A 7521-nucleotide genomic window follows, 5' to 3' on the forward strand; every position below is an offset into this window, starting at 1 on the left:
GTCTCACTCTCTCCACTCCAGCTTCTAGTTTCAGTTCCTTACCAGTACTGGTTCCTGTAACCCCATAAACTACAGCCTGGGATGGGGGTGACACCTGGGTCCCCTCAACTAGACTTGGGAGGTTCCCCCAGCAGTTCCCATGGCATCAGTTTCCAGCTCAAGAATCAAGTATTGTACGCCACGGTACAACTCTATGCAATGCACGCTCAACCCTTCTGGAAGAAATCCACTGTAGCACTGTCCTCCCGTTGCTCATCGATTTGCTCGAGCAGGCCCAGTAATGTCTCTATTGTGAGACTTTGTTGTTAATGTGTTTGGCATATCTAATACGTCACGGGTATCTTGCCAGGGTTTGCCGTGCAGGCAAGATACTCTCGGTAGCTTGCCGGGCTCTCCGAGAGGGGTGGAGTAATTGAACTCGGGTTGGCCGGGTCGGCCGGAAGAAATGAATTAAGTGAATTTATTTCACTGGCTTACCCCATCCACTTCAGTAAACCCTGGATGGCTCCTTGTTTTGTTTAGTTTTGTGGGCACACTGGAAGTGCTCAGGGTTTCCTCCTGGGATCACTCAGGGATCACTCCTGGTGATCCTAGGGGCACCAGGAATGCAGGATGCCAGGGATCGGACCTGGGTTGGCTTCGCTCAAAGCAAACACCTCACGTGCAATGCAAAGACTCTGCCTTCTGTACTATCTCTCCAGGCCCCAGGCTAGTATTTTAGTACTAAGGCCCAAAGATGAGGTGCTGCTAAGGATCTGCAGTGTTGGGGACTACCTAGGTTACTCTGGTTGTGCTTGAGGAGGCCTCCAGTGCCACACTCAGCAATGACCCTGGGGACCATGTGGTATGGGGCAGATCAAATACCTGTATAACCTCACCAGCACCTGAGTTTTTTTTTTTTTTGAGAGAGAGATTGGGTCACACTAGGTGGTGTTCAGAGAACTATTCTTTTTGTTTGTTTTTCAGCCATGCCCAGCAATTTTCACGTTTTATTCTTGACTCTGTGCTCAGGGACTACTCCTGGTGGGCAGTGCAGGGGACCCCAAGGGGTATAGGGGATTGAACCTGAGTCTGTCGCGTGTAAGGCAGGAACCCTACCCACTGTACATTGCTCTGGCCCCTCTGGAGCTATTCTTTTTTTTTTTTTAGTTCACACCCAGTGATGAACAGGAGTTACTCCTGGCTTTTCACTCAGGAATTCCTCCTGGCAGTGCTCAGGGGACCATATGGGATGCTGAGAATCGAACCTAGGTCAGCCATGTGCAAGGCAAATGCCCTACCCACTGTAATATTGCTCCAGCACCACTCTGGAGAGCTCAGATTCTTGACTTTGTGCTCAGGAGTAACTCCTGGAAGTCTTTAGGAGACCTTATGTGGTTCCAGAGAGGGAACCCCAGGACGTGGCTTTGTGCTAGGCAAGTTCCTTAAGTACTGGCCCCCCACCTCAATTTTTTATTAAAATACTTTTGTTTGTATTTTAGGCCACACCTGGTGCTGTTCAGGGGTTACTTCTAGCTCTGCCATCAGGAATCACTCAGCAGTACCCGGGAGTCCATACGAAGTGCTAAGGATCGAATCGAATCTGGGTCAGCTGTGTGCAAGGCAAAGAGCTCTGGCCCCTCAAACTTTCTTTCTTTTCTTTAATTTTTAGGTCACATCCAGAGTTGAGTTGCTCAGGGGTTACTCCTGGCTGTGCCTGGAGGACCATATGGGATTCCGGGCATTGAACCTGGGTCGGCCGCGTGCAAGGTGAATGCCTTACCCACTGTACTATCACTCTGGCTCTCAAACTTTCTTTTATTTGAAGAGGGGGAAGTGCTTGCTGTGGTGCTCTGGGAAGGGAGTGCTGGGGATGGAACCCAGGACCCCACACACGCAAGGCTTGTGTTTGCCTTTGGTGGCTGTGAAATGGCTGATTTTTCAGTAACACAACTTTCTGGGGAGTCAGAGTGGGAATTAGTTGTCAGGCAATAGAGACCCTTCGTGACTGAACTGACGTTATTAAGGTATTTCTTATTGACCAGTTGAATATGAAAAATACATGTCAAAGTCAACAGTGTCCCTTTTTATCTCAATTATTTTAATAAAAACAAGTGCTGTTGCTGATTCTCTTTGGTGGTCCCTCTTGGCAGAGATGAGAGAATCATGCCATGGGCTTATTAAAGGCACATGTGTCTGTTTCTCAGATCAGGAAGACAGTCCAAGTGGTGGAAATGAAGATTCCAAAGGATAGGAGAAGGGGCTGGGTTGATAGTAGAGTGGCTAAGGTGCATGCCTTGCATATGGTTGACCCAGGTTCAATCCCCAGCACTTTATATGGTCCCCTGAGCCTGATTCCTGAATGCAGAGCCAGAACTATCCCCTGAGCATTGCTAGGTGTGGCTCCCCACAAACAAATATAAAAGGATGGTAGGAGAAACTTTAAAAGCCCAGGGAGGAGGAAGAGTCAGACTCTATTCAAGGATCTTGTTATAATATTTGCAATAATCATTCTCAAAGATGTGAGAGGGGTTACCAGGCCACCAAGAGTACTTGTAAGAGGCGAGTTCCCTGGTGAATGAACTGCCATCTCTTCTTCGGCTTTGTAATTTAGCAAGGCAAGCTCATTCATTAGAGTCAAATTCACATTCATCAAAGCAGAGTGCCAATTTGCTGATCTACAATGAAATGTAGAACCTTCAGGGAAAAATAATAAAAGGAAATTGAGAATTTGACTGTAGAAAAATATTATGTCCTTCTGTATGTGTGTTGTGGAGATATACACTCAATAGTGCTTAGGGGCTGCTCCCAGCAGTGCCTGGGGGATCATATGGGGCTCAGACTCAAATTCAGAAATTCTGCACGCAAAGCATACGTTCAGTCCACTGAGCTCTCTTTCCCTTCTCTGTCTCTCTGTCTGTCCCTCTCTCTCTCTGGACCCTTGACTACATAATTTTTAAATTTATTTACTTACTAGGGGCTGGAGTGATAGTACAGAGGGTAGGGCATTTTCCTTCATGCGGCCGACCCGGGTTCAATCCCCAGCATCCCATATGGTCCCCCAAGCACCACCAGGAGTAATTCCTGAGCACAGAGCCACGAGTAACCCCTGAGCATCGCTGGGTGTGACCCAAAAAACCAAACAAACAAACAAAACCCTTACTAATGCCCTGCCACAGAGGCAGGGTGGGATGTGGGGGATGGGTGTGGGAGGAATACTGGGATCCGTGGTGGTGGAAAATGGGCCCTGGTGGAGGGATGGGTATTTGATCATTGTATAATCGAAACCCAAGCACAAAAATTTCTGAGTCTACAACTGTACCTCATGGTATTTCACTAAAAAAATATATAAAAAAGAGTAGATATAATAAAATAATAATTTTAATAGCATAAAAGTTTGTCAATAAAATCCTGACTCAGTACATTAAAACAACAACAACAACAACAACAACAACAAAAAACCCTTATAACCTTATTATTTGGGTGATCTCCCAAGTGTTGCCCAGGGGATTCAAGGTCCCTTCTATTGATTCTCTCTTTGTCAAATGGTGGGTAAACGTAAGGGCCCAAGGATATAGTATAGTTGTGGCCCTGCATGTGGGGGATTGTCCAGGCTACTCTTCAGTAGTGTTTGGGGGCGCCCAGGGACTCATTCTTTTACACACAGGGTGACAACTTGGTGCTGGGTCTTGGACTGGGATTGGCTGCATACGAAGTACGTGCTTTAACCCTTTAACTATTTTATTGACTTTATTTTACTTTTATGGCTTTTAGATCTTATCTGATTGTGCTCAGGCCTTAGTTTTGGCTCTGCGCTCAGGGTTCACTCCTAGCGGTGCTTGGGGGAACATATGGGGTGCCAGAGATGGAATCTAGGTTAGTTGCATGCAGAGCAAGTATCCTGCCTACTGTACTATCTCTTTGGTCCCAACTGACTTTAACTTGGGAGGTCACCCCCAGGTGGGTCTCTCCCTGTGGTTATTGGGGATCACGTAACTCCAGGGTTCAATCCTGGGCTTCCTGCATACAAAGCATGAGCTCAGTCCTTTGGCATATTTTATTCTTTTTATTTTTTCTTTTTGTATTTTGGGTCACAACTGGTAGTTTTCAGTGCTTACACTTTGCTCTGCACTCAGAGGTCACTCCTGATCGGGTCAAGGAACCAAATGGAGTGTTAAGGTTTGGGTTGGCTGTCTGTAGGACAAAGACAAATTCCTTACCCACTGTACATTTTAACTATTTCTTCGCCCTATATAAATATTTTAAATTTCTCCCCCTCTCTTCTATTTTTTGTTTGTTTGTTTGTATGCGGGCAGCACCTGGAGATGCTCAAGGCTTACTCCTGGCTCTGTGCTCAGAGATCACTCCTGGTAGTGCTCAGGACAGACACCATGCCAGTGATTGAATAGGGGTCATGTGCAAGGCAAGTGCTGTACTACCTCTCAGGCTCCTCCCTTTTGTTGTGGTGGTGGTAGTTCTAGGAGGCATCACACACTTGATTGCAGTACTTGCTCAGACTTGGTTTGTCATGCACCAGAGATCATACACTTTGTTGTAACACCAGGTATCACCAATGGCTGTTTTGTTTCGACTGCATTCAACGCATGGGGCAGTGCCAAGGCTCAGCTCTTGGCTTCATGCCTGCAAGGCAGGTGCTCTACCACTGAGCTGTCCCCAGGCTCCTATTCAAATTTTTTTCCTCAAGACCCACCACAAATGACAAGGGATGAATGCCAATAGTATAGCAAGCATTTATATAAATTAACAAGCAAAACAGCATTTTACTATGAAAGGACACCTAGACGATGTTCATAAAAGGAGAGTACAATTGGTTGAGCATTTTAATCTTTTATTCTCCTGTCAGTGGTATGCTGGAACCTCTGTATAGGCCTTGAGACCTCCTACGGGAACTTGAAACCAATCATGGTGAGAGTATTTTATATCATGGAAATCAGCAAATGCTTCCTATCAGGGTTGCTATTTTTTTACTCAGAGAGCCATTTGTTAAACAATCACCAGCACACTACTGTGTGTATTCAATCATTCCCTATCAACCTGGATTCTTTCCAACTGCATTTAAGTAGTCTCAGTTCTTCTCTGCCATCTTTAAAGAAGCCCCATTTTTTGTATCCTTTTCCAGCTACCCTAACTCTCTGCCTCCATTCACAGCAAAACCTCTTCAAAGAATTGCCTCCTTACTGCTTCTACTTTCTTCTTTCCTTATTGTTCATCAACACTTGCAAGTCCCCTCCCTTTGGGTGGGGCACACTCAACTGGGCTCAGAGCTTTCTCCTGGCTGTGTGCTTGGGATCACTCCAGGCAGGGCTCAGGGAACGGTATGTGGTGTCAGGGATAAAATACATGCAAGGCAAACAGCCTATTCGCTGGCTGTACTAAGTCTCCAGGCCCTAGTAACCTCCATCTTAATAGCTTGCACCACTAGAGAGAAGACAGGATCTTAAATATGAACTTTGGTATCTCTGTCCTTCTCATCAGAAATGCTGAGTTGTTCTCACCTTTGATATTGCCCACTCTTGATGAGTCTTCTCTCCTTTATTTCCATTTCCACCATCTTAGTGCAAGCCTCCATGGTCTTTCTGCTGAAATAGTTGCTATTCTGCTCACTATCTTCTGTCTCGACCCTTTCCTCTCTCTCTTCAATCTGCTCCATACTAAAGCCAAGTGAATTTTTCCCTTTTTGCTTTGATTTGGTGGTCACACCCCGCAGTGTTCCCTGACTAGTCCTGACTTAGTGCTTGGAGGTCGCTCTCAGACGTGATCAGTGGACCCAGCGGTGCTCAGGGTTATACATGAGACTCTTTCCTGCATGCAAAACCAGTGCTCACCACTGAGCCTCTTTGAGTCATCTCCTTACTCCAACACAAAGGCAGTTTACAAAACACCAGTGTGATCACAACATACTCCTGTATTCACTTTATTCCCTCCCTGGCCTTTGTATATTTATAGGTAGAGGTCATAAATGGTAGTGCCATATGGACCACTGGGCCAAATCACACAGTGCTGGGGACATATAGTGCTGGGGTGTGTATTTTCCTAAGGGCATCAATGTTCTATCTTTCTTGCCGCTTGCATTCGGTGGTCTCTGCTTCCCCCTCCCCAGGGAAGCCAACGGCGATGGGCAGGCAAATGAAGGAATGAGGGCCAGGCTGGTCGGTATCAACTGCAGTTTACTCCAATCTCCTCTCCCTTTTCCTCTGATTCCCCTCCTGTTTCTCCCTCTCTCAAGCCCCCTTCATTCTCCTTCATTCTCCTTCTGGCTACTGAACCTGACTCTGCCCCCTTCCACTCTTACAGTTTTAGTTTATATAGCAATCATGTAGGGTGGGGATACAAAAGCGGTGTTGAACATTAACAAATCAACAACAAATCAACAAAGAGAGGTAAGGCCACTCATCCAGGACAAATTCTCATCTAAGGAGATTTCTCCAGATTACTAGGAGATCTACTCAAGGGTGGGATACCATTCAGGGTATGTTGCTTTCTTCTTTCCTCAGCTAGTATTCCACTTAAATAGTTGTAGTAAATCTACTAGCACAGCGGTAGGGCATTTGCCTTGCGCACAGCCAGCCTGGCCTAGCCAGATTCGATTCCTCCGCCCCTCTTGGAGAGCCTGGCAAGCTACCGAGAGTATTCAATATGCCAAACACAGTAACAAGAAGTGTCACAATGGAGATGTTACTGGGCCCGCTCGAGCAAATCGATAAACAACGGGAGGGCAGACAGTGGACAATATTTCTAGCAATATCATTCTGTATGAGCACAGTAAGAAATATAAATTTAAGGTTTGGTTCTTCCTGAAGACATCGCACTTTATGTTCCAGACCACAGACCTCAGGTCAGGTTAGTCTTCCTAACCCCAGCAGGGTCCTAATCTCATTATTACTTTTGGGTTATGACAGCATTTGTCCATGATCATGCCCTCAACTTATAGTTGAGTATTGTGGTGTTTTGGCCTGGCCAACTTCTTTTTTCTTATTAGTGAAACACCATGAGGTACAGTTGTAGACTCACAAACTTTCATGCTTGGGTTTCAGTTATACAATGATCGAGTACCCATCCCTCCACCAGTGCCCATTCTAAAAATATGGAACGCTTCATGAATTTGTGTGTCATCCTTGCACAGGGGCCATGTTAATCTTCTCTGTATCGTTCTAATTTTAGTAGATGTGTTGCAAAAGCGACCACTGGCCTGGCCTATTTCGATGCCACGGTAGCTCACAGCTTTCCCTGGGTCCATTCAGTCCCTCATTGGGACCCTGCTTTTGGGGTGCTAGGAACTAAGGGCAACTAAGTCAAGAAAGCAGATGCCCAGGAATAAATATTGTTAGGAGTCAATCAACTCCCTAGTTAAAAAGCATAATATTAACTGTCTTCCTGTGTCCATACAGAAAGAATGTTGCTTTAAGGTAAACTATGTTAAAGACATAACTTACAAGTTCAGTGTCCTTAGAAGGATCTGATCTTACAGGTTAACAGAATCTGATTGGTGGGAAAGGTGATTAGCTGGTTGGGGAGGAGAGC

The 7521-nt window shown here is 45.8% G+C and overlaps 1 non-coding gene across 1 annotated transcript; it reads right to left on the reverse strand.

The window, feature by feature from the left end:
* Nucleotides 1-7078: 7078 nt before the first annotated feature.
* Nucleotides 7079-7185, reverse strand: LOC130034353 (U6 spliceosomal RNA). Its single transcript, XR_008794118.1, has one exon. It is a non-coding gene; the product is annotated as a U6 spliceosomal RNA (small nuclear RNA).
* Nucleotides 7186-7521: the final 336 nt, after the last annotated feature.

This window comes from Sorex fumeus, unplaced genomic scaffold, assembly GCF_029834395.1.
Source record: "Sorex fumeus unplaced genomic scaffold, SorFum_2.1 ptg000058l, whole genome shotgun sequence".
NCBI classification, from domain to species: Eukaryota; Metazoa; Chordata; class Mammalia; order Eulipotyphla; family Soricidae; genus Sorex; species Sorex fumeus.